The sequence below is a fragment of the Schistocerca americana genome, chromosome 4 (genome assembly GCF_021461395.2).
Source record: "Schistocerca americana isolate TAMUIC-IGC-003095 chromosome 4, iqSchAmer2.1, whole genome shotgun sequence".
NCBI classification, from domain to species: domain Eukaryota; kingdom Metazoa; phylum Arthropoda; class Insecta; order Orthoptera; family Acrididae; genus Schistocerca; species Schistocerca americana.
The window spans coordinates 400,218,524-400,232,217 of NC_060122.1; the positions used below are offsets into that span (position 1 = coordinate 400,218,524).

The 13,694-nt window shown below is 43.2% G+C and overlaps 1 protein-coding gene across 1 annotated transcript in view; it reads left to right on the forward strand.

The window, feature by feature from the left end:
- Positions 1-8,497: 8,497 nt before the first annotated feature.
- LOC124612616 (facilitated trehalose transporter Tret1-like) overlaps positions 8,498-13,694 on the forward strand; it is a 492,469-nt gene continuing 487,272 nt past the window's right edge. The window contains exon 1 of the mRNA XM_047140910.1: positions 8,498-8,578. The gene's annotated coding sequence lies outside the window, so the exon portion shown is untranslated. The remainder of the gene's footprint in view (positions 8,579-13,694) is intronic.

The window sequence follows — 13,694 nt, forward strand, 5'->3', positions numbered from 1 at the left end:
CCGCGGCCTTGGCGGAACCTCTCCACCGTCTCCTTCGGAAGAACGTTGTCTGAGACTGGTCTCCGGCTTGTGATATGGCGTTTCGCCGTCTGAAGGAGGCTCTCCTGACGCCGGCTGCCTGATTCCGTACGATCTCGCATTGCCTCTCACATTGGCTGCTGATGCGTCTGATTACGGCATCGGGGCGGTGCTTTCTTACATCATCTACGGGCTGGAGCGCTTAGTGGCTTTCATCTCGAAGGCGCTCTCTCTGGTTCAGCGGAACTACAGCCAGATCGAGGAGGAAGCGTTGGCGATCATATTTGGCTTCAAGAAGTTCCACGATTTCATATATGGTCGTCGGTTCACCTTGTACACCGACCAGCTCGTTGTTCAGCTCTACGTCCGCCCTCCCCACCCGGTACACGATGCGCTGGAGGAAGTGGCACGGAACCAGGATGAGTGGCACGGAACCAGGATGAGGTCCGGGTTTGTGACCACCATCTGGAGGCTGCTGCACGGACCTGAAAGACGCGAGGTGAGTGGTTGGACCTGTGTTGTGGCGGCCTCTCGCTGTAATTGTTGCGAGCCTCTTGCTTGGTACACAGAATTTTACATTTGTCGATTCCATTCCACTGAGAACAACATGTTTAGTTCTACCTGCTACAAATCCTGAATCGAGTCACAGATGTGGTCTGGTGATAAGCGAGCTTCTATTTTGTTCACTAAACTGTATCGACTGCCTTCCTCAAGTGAAGAAACATTGCATCAACGTGGGTGCCATTTCTTCTCCAAAAAATTTCATCGCAGTGGCCATAAAATATGTCCTTTAAAACTACAGCAGATTGACAACAGTGATGACCTATAATTAGGTACATTATACGGCGACCTTCTTGAAAACGAGAATGGTCTTCGGTTTCTTACAACCGCTTGGTACCCTTTGTTTATCCTACGACAAGCTCTCAAAAATTCTCGACAAAATCGACTTTGAGATTTTCCGAGCGTCTTGAATACCGTAAAGCGAATTCATTTTTCCGTCAGGTGACATGATTCTGCCACTGGTGTGGCCCAGATTCGATTCCCAGTTACAGTGAACTTTTAAACGGAGGTGCATATTCCATATGTATTTCGTGAAGTGGGGAAATGTGTAAGGCTAAAAAATTAATTTTTAATGTTTTTTCAAGTTTAAACATTTATTTTTTTATAAAAGATCGGTAACTAAAAATTTATATTCCCGATGAAAACGGAATTTTTTGTGCAATTTGTAATTAGAAATAAGATGAGCATTTTTCACAAAAACGAGTTCTATTTGTAAGGTATTCTTTTTATTATTTTTGACTCAATCACTTCTTTAGGTCACAATCTCAATCGTATTCGGCCATAAAAAGCCCTCTTTAAATGCTATGGACGGCGTAGCATCTGAAGATGGACTCTGAAGAACGAAACCGAATGTGATTGGAAAATAAAGTGACTGAGTAAAAAAATAAAAAAATATTAACTTACCGTAAGTCAATCACCGTCTCTGCTAGCGGAATGTTGTTTTTTCCAAAATTACATATGTGTTAATTAGCATATATTTAATGAATTTGCATTTAAATGATGTCGCTATCCAAACCGAACGAAAATTAAAAAAAAGAAATAATGACCGAAACGTAACTGGGAACAGCAATACAGCCTCGAGCGCTACTGACTTTTCCATCTTTATGTAGTTTACGCTTCACTGAAATGTTCGTAGAATATGCATCTTTATTTAAAAATTTGCATCGATCAGGAACCGAACACAAACACCTACGTGGATCTTGAGCGGTGTACCACAGACATATTACATGTCGAAAAAATTGACGTTGGTTTAGGATATTAAAGAGGGTCGGAAAATTTCAGAGTCGATTAGCTCTAAAAGTTTTGACAGCTGCATCGAACTGCTTTGCAGTTTGATATTTGAGTTCCGAACTTCACGAACTATAAACGTAAAAAGTTTCAGAAATTCAACTGCCGTGTGTTTTCCATGTAAGTGACGGAGCAGAATCAGTGCTGGCTCTAGGAATATGGCCGGCCCGTGTCGAATTTGAAGTGCTGTGCCTCCCCCTCACTCCACCCCACCCTCCCCGCTTCCCTCTCCCTGAATTTTCAAAACCGCCTTTTTCACCACGTCATTCATTCATGAAGTATTACTCTCACATACCGCAGTTACTCATACACATTTTTGACGTGAGTACGTGTTTAAAGCCAGGAGCCAGGTATGAGCCAACGGTCAGTGAAATAGAAGTGAAACGTTTATAGTGTACCGGTAACACGGTAACACATTTTGAGTTACTACTCCGAAGTTAATTATGCAAGCAAAATAAAGATATGTCACTGGCAGAGTATATAACTAAAATCTGTTCTCTTTTTCTCGTTCCCTAACCAGAGCAAAGCGTGTAGTGCGAGGCCTGTAGCCATCAGCACAGCTGAGTACAACGTTGTCGGCGCTTCGTCGTCGCTTCTGCTGTACCAAGTTGAAGATCACAGGACAGCGAGTGACCTACATATAAATGCTCTATTCATTGAAAAATAACTGTATAAATCGGCAGTACCTATTTACCGGTAATGTGTCTGTAGTACATAACAGACCAACAGCTATGGTTGAATATCGAGAAGACTTTTCCGACATTCCACGACCATGACTTATGGCTCGAAACAAGCGCTTTTGAGCGCACTTTCATTCATTCTAGCGAAAAGTAACAGTTATTTCATAAATGAAGTTGTTCGAACGCAAATAGTTTGAAACAGGACGAAACTGGATAAACAGTTCGTGCAACGCATTTTAGTTGCTTCATTAAATATTTAATATACAGGGTGTAAATTTTAAGTTGACAAATCAGAATAATTCGAAAAATAAGCTTCACACGAAAAATATGTAGAATCCAAAGTTGATTATTTTCGAGGGGACATCTGTTGGTGCTAAAATTAGCCCGCCACCCCTGGAGGTGGGGCGGGAACCCCAATTTTTTATTTCAGAATCAGTTTTTTTATGTAGAATCGATGTACATTTTGCCTTAAACATTTGTTTTGATTCTTGGTAGTTGGCGATGTAATTCAAGAGAACCTATGTTCTCATTTTTGAGTGGAAAATGGTTACGGATAAATAAAAAATACTTATTTACTTCGTAAGTTTTGATTCACTAAAACTAGTTGGTTAGCTAGTCAGATAATTTGTTTGATAATTAAAAGTTGTGTGGCTTCATGACCACGAAACAAACAAAACTTATCCGAAAAAATTAGTATTTGGGTCAACATTTGTAAAACTCTAATTCCTCTCTCTCAAACCCCACCCTATGGGGTGAGAGGGAGAGTTTTAGTTTATGATGCACCCAGTGGATTCAACCGCCACCCCACACTGTCAATATTGGCTCCTGAGCAAGAAGTTTTGACGACCACTGCCTTGGGCCTATAAAACAGATTGCAGGGATTGCCTGCTGCTTGAAGTATTACTGTTTCAGCAAATATTTTTGTTTCTTATTGAGCAGGAAAGCTAAACTACACTCTTCAGAAGCTCTTAATGTTAGTTGACGTTTCTCTGTGCCACAACAATGGAAATACTATCGACGACAGCGCTGCCAAAGCAGAGTTACTAAACACAGCCTTCCGAAATTCCTTCACCGAAGAAGACGAAGTAAATATTGAAGAACACCTGCCAACATGAGTAACGTAGAAACAGATATCCTCGGAGTAGCGAAGCAACTTAAATCACTTAACAAAATCAAGTCTTCCGGTCCAAACTGTGTAACAGTTAGGTTCATTTCAGAGTATGCTGATACAATAGCTCCGTACTTAACAATCATATACAGCCGTTCGCTCGACGAAAGATCCGTAACCAAAGAATGGAAAGTTGCACAGGTCACACCAGTATTCAACAAAGGTAGTAGGAATAATACGCTAAATTACACGCCCGTATCATTAGCGTCGATATGAAGCAGTATTTTAGAACACATATTGTATTCGAACATTATGCATTGCTTTTAGAGAACGGTCTACTGACACACTGTCAGCACGGGTTTAGGAAACATCGTTATTGCGAAACGCAACTAGTTCTTTATTCACACGAAGTCTTGAGTGCTATTGACGATGGATTTCAAATTGATTCCGCATTTCTAGGGCTTTTGACACTGTACCACACAAGCGGCTTGAAGTGAAATTGCATTGTTATGGAATATAGTCTGTTATGCGACTGGATTCGTAATTTCCTGTCAGGGAGGTCACAGCTCGTAGTAACTGACAGAAAGTCATCAAGTAAAACAGATGTGATTTCTGACGTTTCCCAAGGTTGTGTTAAAGGCCTTTGCTGTTCCTTACCTACAGGGGGAGTCACTAACTATTGCCACCTAGAATAACTCCGAAAGTAGGGTTGTAGCTGAAATGTTTGTGGGACAAATGTTGCATGGGACAACGCGGGCCATAATATGACGTTGGTTTTTTGTTGCTAGGTGGGGTCACGTCAGAAATACGAAGGCCAACTTTGTTTTTTAAATGGGATGCTATAGTTTGGTACTTATTTTTTGATAGCGGCTATCGAGACGGATCCAATGATGGGTAACAGTAAGGTCTTTGAAGGTCAATGAAGGTCAAAAAGGTGGCATGAACCTCCATTTACAGAAGATGTTCGAAGTGATGACCATTGGTATCAATGCAGTGCTGCAATCTTCTTATCATGGATTGAGTGGTATTCCTTATCACTTCGTCACTTATCGAAGCACATGCTCTGATAATTCTCTCTCGTCTATCGTGCAAACAGTAAATATTCGCCGAATACGGCGTATCCATCTAACGTGCCATTGACATGTAAACTCCATCCGAGAGTTTTGTAGTACAACACTAATAGGAATGGTAAGACCAGTATCGTCGAATCAAGCGATTGTGAATGATGTATTTCTTCGACGAACAAGTCGATATGCTTCTCATTTACGGAGAATGCAACGAAATTCAGTGAGAGCTGGAGACTTATATGCTGAAAGATATCCACAACGTACTCGTCCTACAAGTCGTACGTTTAAATTTGTGTATGATAAATTGAGAACAACTGGATCTTTAAGGCATCGGAAACGTATCCAGCAAAGGAAAGTTACTAAGGAGGAAACGGAAATTGGTACTCTTGCCACTGTGCTTCGAGGTCCTTGTGTTAGTTCGCTTGGCATCGCAAGGGAATCTGGCATGAGCCAGAGTAGTGTTGCTCGTGTTCTGCATCGCTATAAACATCATCCTTACCCTATCAGTCTCCACCAAGAATTAACTGGTACGGATTGTACGCGTCGCATTGAATTCTGCCGATGGGCTCAACTTCAGATTCAGAGGTATGACACATTTATTAATCTGATTTTATTTACTGACGAAGCTACATTCACGAACCATGGAAATGTTAATTTGCATAACATGCATTATTCGGTAACTGAAAATCCATGTTTGCTGAGGCAAGTTGTACATCAAAAACCGTGGTCGGTGAATGCATGGTGTGGGATTCTCAGTCTTCAGGCCACGAGTGGCCAACCGGGACCATCCGACCGCCGTGTCATCCCCAGTGGAGGATGCGGATAGGAGCAGCGTGGGGTCAGCACACGGCTCTCCAGGACGTTATTATGGTATATGGTGTGGGATTCTGGAGGACAGAATTATAAGCCCCTGTTTCATCGAAGAAAATCTTAACGGTAGGAAGTACACCACATTCATGCAAGAAACATTAGGTCTCTTACTGAATTAAATACCTTTAGGAACAAGAAACAGAATGCAGTATCAACACGATGGGTATCGGGCACATTTTTCGCTGATGGCTAGGAATGAGTTGCAGAGACAATTCCCAAATCGTTGGATTGGACGTGGAGGAGATACGTCGTGGTTGGCTCGTTCGCCAGACTTGACGCCTCCGGATTGTTTCTTGTGGGGATTCGTAAATGACATTGTTTATAAAGACGTTCCAACTACACCTGAAGCTATGCGAGAGAGTATAGCCTGAGCATGTCCTTCGATAAGTACCGATGTGATAAGAAATACCACTCAGTCCATGATACCAATGGTCATCACTTCTACCACCTTCTGTAAATGGGTGTTCATGCCACCTATGTGACCTTCGTTGACCTTCAATGACCTTACTGTTACACACCATCGGATTCATCTCAATAGCCGCTATCAGAAAAAAAAAAAAAAATGTTGACCTTCATATCATTGAAGCGACCCCACCTAGCAACAAAAGACCAACATCATGTTATGGTCCCCGTTGTCCCATGCAACGTTTGTCCCACAAACTTTTCAGCTCCTATCATACTTTCGGACATATTCTTGGTGGCAATAATTAGTGACTCACAATGTATATAAACTATTTTGGAGGCAATCTCAACAGCCGTCTTTCGTTGTTTGCAGATGATGCTGTCGTTTGTCGACTAGAAAATCATGAGAAGATCAAAATAAATTGCAAAACGATTTAGAAGAGATATCTGTATGTGCACAAATTGGCAATTGACCCTAAATAACGAAAAATTTGAGGTCATCCACATGACTGCTAAAAGGAATCCATTAAACTTCGATTACACGATAAATCAGTCAAATCTAATGGTAGTAAATTTAACAAAATACCTCAGAATTACAATTACGAACTACTTAAATTGGAAAGAACACACAGAAAATGTTGTGGGGAAGGCCAAACAAAAACTGCGTTTTAATAGCAGGGCACTGAGAATAGGAAACAGATCTACTAAAGAGGCTGCCGTCACTACGGTTGTCCGCACTCTTTTAGAATACTGCTGTGCGGTGTGAGATCCTTACCAGATAGGACTGACGGAGTACATCGAAGAAGCTCAAAGAATGGCAGCACGTTTTGTGTTATCACGAAATAGGGGAGAGAGTGCCACTGAAATGATACAGGATTTGGGGTGGACATTGTTGAAACAAAGGAATATTTCGCTGTAGCCGAATCTTCTCGCGAAATTTCAACCATCAACTGTCTCGTGCGAATGGGAAAATATTTTGTTGACGCCGACCTACATAGGGAAAAACGATTATCAAAATAAAATAAGGGAAATCAGAGCTCGCACGGGAAATATGATTTGCAGAGTATCCATGTAGATGTAGATGGATTCGGCTGTTAATTGCTAGATGCATATTAAACTTCCTGGCAGATTAAAATCGTGTGCCGGACCGAGACTCGAACTCGGGACATTTGCCTTTTGCGGACAATTGCTCTACCAGGCTTTGACTAAGCCATGTCTCCGCAATATCCTTTCTTTAAGGAGTGCTAGTTCTGCAATGTTCGCAGCATAGCTTCTGTAAAGTTTGGAAGGTAGGAGACGAGATACTGGCAGAAGTAAAGCTGTGAGAGCGGGGTGTGAGTCGTGCTTGGGTAGCTCAGATGGTAGAACACTTGCCCGAAAACGGCAAAGGCCCCAAGTTCGAGTCTTGGTCCGGCACACAGTTTTAATCTGCCAGGATGTTTCATATCAGCGCACATTCCGCTGCAGGGTGAAAATCCCATTCTAGATGCATATTATCTTAAAATACGATTGATAATCGCCCGTCTGCACGACTACTTGATTATGGCCAATTGCGGGTCGCGGTTTGAGGACCACTGCTGTATAGGAACTGTAATACGCAGACATTTACCTCTACTACTTTATTATAAGGTTTTTCGCTTCTTTACGGGATTTCGAGCTGACGTAGATACATTTCAAGTATTATGTAGGCGCGTGGTAGAAACAGAGCTGCCAACGCTGCCAGTAGGCATCTTTGCTATTTTGAAAGATGCAACCAAGGTGAACGACTCCAGCGCTTCCGTTGTCATCTGTTTCCCAATACAGTGGACAATTTCCAGAAAGTCACTAAATTTTACGATTGGTTTTTGTATTTCCAACTTATTCTCACAGTTGTCCACTTGTGTAAAACTTTCATTGGCTCCTTTAATTCGTGCTTTTGGAATCATATTGAAATTGAAGATTTTGCTACCTCCCAAAAACCTGCCGCCCTGGGCCGTGGCATAGTTCGCCCGCTTGTCCTCCCGCTCCCGACCCCCCCCCCCCCCCCCTACCCAATCCCTAGAGCCTAGAGCCAGATCTTTCCACCATTATCATCATATCATCAAGTTCTTTGCAGACGAAGAAAAGGTGTTTTAGGCCATTACGGACACTTGAGGCAGAGTTACGCTGTCTTAGCGACATGTGTCCTGGGGGTGTGCGGTCCCGGTACTCCGCTAATTCAGCAAAACAAGAAAACGAACTGGTGTAGACATTCGGAGGTCGAGCAATTTTCTCTCGGTCCTGCATCTGGCCTTCGCGTGACGGAAGCGGTTCGAGAACCAGAAATTCAGCAGCGTTGGTCCCGGTGATGACTGCGCAGTCGGACCCGCCGTGGAGGCGGCACGCAAATACCGGCCGCGAGTACCGTTGGAGGAGTCGCAGGGCACGCAAAGGGAGCCTAGAGGTCCGCGCGCCCCCTCCGCTGGTGCAGAGAGTCCCCACTACGGCGCCCGCTGGAAGCGCGGCGAGGTGCCGGTCAGCCAGTCAGCCGAAGGCGCTCTGCCGCGACGCACAGTAGTTCTCCACCTACCAGCGCCGCTGCGAGGACGACACCGGCCGACCCACAAGTACGTACCGGCGCTCCGCACCTCCCCTGGCGAAGGGACCGCTGCTGTCGCCTCTCGCGCCGCCTCACCCAGCTGGGGGACGTACACCATCCCGCCGTGACTTCTACATCTACACGGATACTCTGCAAATCACATTTAAGTGCCTGGCAGAGGGTTCATCGAACCACCTTCACAATTCTCTATTATTCCAATTTCGTGTAGCGCCCGGAAAGAATGAACACCTATACAGGGTGTTACAAAAAGGTACGGCCAAACTTTCAGGAAACATTCCTCACACACAAATAAAGAAAAGATGTTATGTGGACATGTGTCCGGAAACGCTTTATTTCCATGTTGGAGCTCATTTTAGTTTCGTCAGTATGTACTGTACTTCCTCGATTCACCGCCAGTTGGCCCAATTGAAGGAAGGTTATGTTCACTTCGGTGCTTGTGTTGACATGCGACTCATTGCTCTACAGTACTAGCATCAAGCACATCAGTACGTAGCATCAATAGGTTTGTGTTCATCACGAACCTGGTTTTGCAGTCAGTGCCATGTTTAGCACGGGGCAATAGCCGTGACGCGGTACGTTTGTATCGAGACAGATTTCCAGAACGAAGGTGTCCCGACAGGAAGACGATCGAAGCAATTGATTGGGGTCTTAGGGAGCACGGATCATTCCAGCCTATGACTCGCGACTGGGGAAGACCTAGAACGACGAGGACACCTGCAATGGACGAGGCAATTCTTCGTGCAGTTCACGATAACCCTAATGTCGGCGTCAGAGAAGTTGCTGCTGTACAAGGTAACGTTGACCATGTCACTGTATCGAGAGTGCTACGGGAGAACCAGTTGTTTCCGTACCATGTACAGCGTGTGCAGGCACTATCAGCAGCTGATTGGCCTCCACGGGTACACTTCTGCGAATGTTTCATCCGACAATGTGTCAATCCTCATTTCAGTGCAAATATTCTCTTTACGGATGAAGCTTCATTCCAACGTGATCAAATTGTAATTTTTCACAATCAACATGTGTGGGCTGACGAGAATCCGCACACAATTGTGCAATCACGTCATCAACACAGATTTTCTGTGAACGTTTGGGCAGGCATTGTTGGTGATGTCTTGATTGGGCCCCATGTTCTTCCACCTACGCTCAATGGAGCACGTTATCATGATTTCATACGGGATACTCTACCTGTGCTGCTAGAACATGTGCCTTTACAAGTATGACACAACATGTGGTTCATGCACGATGGAACTCCTGCACATTTCAGTCGAAGTGTTCGTACGCTTCTCAACAACAGATTCGGTGACCGATGCATTGGTAGAGGCGGACCAATTCTGTGGTCTCCACGCTCTCCTGACCGGTCCGCAGCTCGTGGTCGTGCGGTAGCGTTCTCGCTTCCCGCGCCCGGATTCCCGGGTTCCCGGGTTCGATTCCCGGCGGGGCCATGGATTTTCTCTGCCTCGTGGTGACTGGGTGTTGTGTGATGTCCTTAGGTTAGTTAGACTTAAGTAGTTCTAAGTTCTAGGGGACTGATGACCATAGATGTTAAGTCCCATAGTGCTCAGAGCCAGCCTCTCCTGACCTCAACAACACATGTTGTGTCGTACTTGTAAAGGCACATGTTCTAGCAGCACAGGTAGTGATACAATACGCCATTCTCCAGGGCTGCATCAGCGCATCAGGGATTCCATGCGACGGAGGGTGGATGCGTGTATCCTCGCTAACGGAGGACATTTTGAACATTTCCTGTAACAAAGTGTTTGAAGTCACGCTGGTACGTTCTGTTGCTGTGTGTTTCCATTCCATGATTAATGTGATTTGAAGAGAAGTAATAAAATGAGCTCTAACATGGAAAGTAAGCGTTTCCGGACACATGTCCACATAACACATTTTCTTCCTTTGTGTGTGAGGAATGTTTCCTGAAATTTTGGTTGTACCTTTTTGTAACATCCTGTATCTTTCCGTACGAGCTCTTATTTCCCTTATTTTATCGTGGTGATCGTTCCGCCCTATGTAGGTCGGTGTCAACAAAATATTTTCGCATTCGGAGGAGAAAGTTGGTGATTGGAATTCCGTGAGAAGAATCCGTCGCAACGAAAAACGCCTTTCTTTTAATGATTTCCAGCCCAAATACTGTATCATTTCTGTGACACTCTGTCCCATATTTCGCAATAATACAAAACGTGCTGCCTTTCTTTGAACTTTTTCGATGTACTCCGTCAGTCCTACCTGGTAAGGATCCCACACCGCGCAGCAGTATTCTAAAAGAGGACGGACAAGCGTAGTGTAGACAGTCTCCTTAGTAGGTCTGTTGCATTTTCTAAGTGTCCTGCCAATAAAACGCAGCCTTTGGTTAGCCTTCCCCACAACATTTTCTGTGTGTTCTTTCCAATTTAAGTTGTTCGTAATTGTAATACCTAGGTATTTAGCTCAATTTACGGCTTTTAGATTAGACTGATTTATCGTGTAACCGAAGTTTATCGAGTTCCTTTTCGCACTCATGTGGATGACCTCACACATTTCGTTATTTAGGGTCAAATGCCTCTTTTTCGCACCATTCAGATATTTTTTCTAAATCGTTTTGCAGTTTGCTTTGATCTTCTGATGACTTTATTAGTCGATAAACGACAGCGTCATCTGCAAACAACAGAAGACGGCTGCTCAGATTGTCTCCCAAATCGTTTATGTAGATAAGTAACAGCAAAGGGCCTATAACACTACCTTGGGGAACGCCAGAAATCACATCTGTTTTACTCGATGACTTTCCGTCAATTACTACGAACTGTGACCTCTCTGACAGGAAATCGCAAATCCAGTCACATAACTGAGCACGCAATTTTACTGCGAGCCGCTTGTGTGGTACACTGTCAAAAGACTTCCGGAAATCCATAAATACGGAATCGATCTGAAATCCCTTGTCAATATCACTCAGTACTTCATGTGAATAAAAAGAGCTAGTTGTGTTTCACAGGAACGATGTTTTCTAAACCGATGTTGACTGTGTGTCAATAGACAGTTTCCTTCGAGGTAATTCATAATGTTCGAACACAATATATGTTCTAAAATCCTGCTGCATATCGACGATAACGATATGGGCCTGTAATTTAGTGGATTACGCCTACTACCTTTCTTGAATATTGGTGTGTCCTGTGGAACTTTCCAGTCTTTTGGTACTGATCTTTCGTCGAGCGAACGGTTGTATATGATTGTTAAGTATGGAGCTAACGCATCAGCATACTCCGAAAGGAAACTTTTGCGTTTCACTAGTGGCACCGATCGCCTATTCAAAATCGGCCAAAGTTTATGCACCTCAGTGAGAGCGTTGGAACGGTGTAGTCCGTAAGGTATTTGCGTCTGGGAGTCTAGTGAAAAGTGGTGGAGGACCAATCAGCATTGTGATTTCCTTGTAGTTTACGAATTGATCCCGTCAGTCCATAAAGTTTCAAGGATGGATTAATAAGAAGGAGCCCTAAAAAAATAAAATTAAGTTCACAATCAATCCTTTGGCTCGTGCAGCCGGCTCACAGTTGGCAGCAGGTCTCAAGTGCGATTTATAATTGCCAGCAGTGGAATGGACCGAGCAGCTATAGCTTCACCTTAGTGTTTCTTCATCCCTGTTAATAGACGGCATGACTTGTTGTATACAATTAGAAATCTGAGAAATCGATTTGTTTAGCGGTGTGTAACACACTTGTATAACTTACTATATTTTGATATTTTGCGAATTATAAGCAATCGTTTTCAGATCTTGTTAGGTTTATCCCCCCACCCTCCCAGTTCAATCCAGAAAACACCCTCCAGAAACAGCGTAGTGTGAAAAGCGAGGAAGAAGGAAAGTGATACACGATATGAGTGTGTGACATGTCTAGCGGCGTCGCACGTACCTGTATTTTTTCGGGTCTACCAAGCCAACAAAAACTTCTGAAACAATATTATCTTAGCTTCTCATCACTTCAATAAATAGTAATGATAGATTTATAAGGAATTCATATCAAAAAAATTACATAAGTTTGAGAAAAGTGTGTAAGACAAAATATGCTGATTTTCAGAAATTTGAATAGTATATATAGGGTCGACTATGGGGAAAAATATTAGTAAATCGATGGGTTAGTTAAATTCGGAGAAGTGCGATTACGACTTGCACTCTGTCGGTTCCATACAAACTTTGATTATGTACAGAGTGGCAATAATTAAACTTTTTTAAAAGAAATTTTCACCATTTGATTGTTAATTGCTCATTTATTTTACACAGTAAAGTTTTCGACTTTATAGCCATGCTCAAGTGCATGTTCAAATGCTAAAATATGTGACCACTCTGCAACATGTCATCGTCGAAAGAAAAATATTTATAGTCAACTGAGATAGTTGATGAAGAAGCGTGAAAAATGCAGGGCACAGAGGTATTTTAGCTGTTAAATACGAGTTATTGTGTGTTAATGGTTTTTCACTGTTCACAGTGTCAGCCATATTATGGCTTTTCGACATATACTCGTATCCTGTAATACGACAATTGATGTATAAGACGATGACATGCCACAGACAGGTCATACATTACCCACTGTGTTTATTAACTTTGTGTACTTTTTTTAACTGTTCCACATGAAAGACTCCATGTACGTCTACATTTTACCTCCCTGTGTCACCCCTAACTATGTTCTCATGCCCCCCTTTAACGCCTTTTACATGTCCCGTTTTCTTCTCTTTTCCTTTTAATATATCACTCGGATGAAGAGCGGTGGATTGTGCCACTGTCAGCACTCCGCTGTCCATATGGGGCAGGCGAATGAAACCAGAAGGGGGAAAAAAGGCCAGGTCAGACATATTTTAACATTTGAACATGCACTTGAGAATGACTTTAAAGCCGAAATAATGATTGTGTAAAACAAATGAACAATTAACATTAAAATGGCGGAAAAAAACTTCTATAAGACTGTGGTTCCCCACGCAGGAAAGATAAACTTCCGCTACCTGAGCCAGCATAGATGGAAAACTGTTTACCGTGTGAGCACCCAACTTTTTGGAATGATGCTCAGACTGGGCGCTGGAGGACTTGCTTTTTAGTAGTGTTACTTTTATGACGTACCGTTAGGCGCCCGTACTGGTACAACGACGTAGGGTTAAAACCA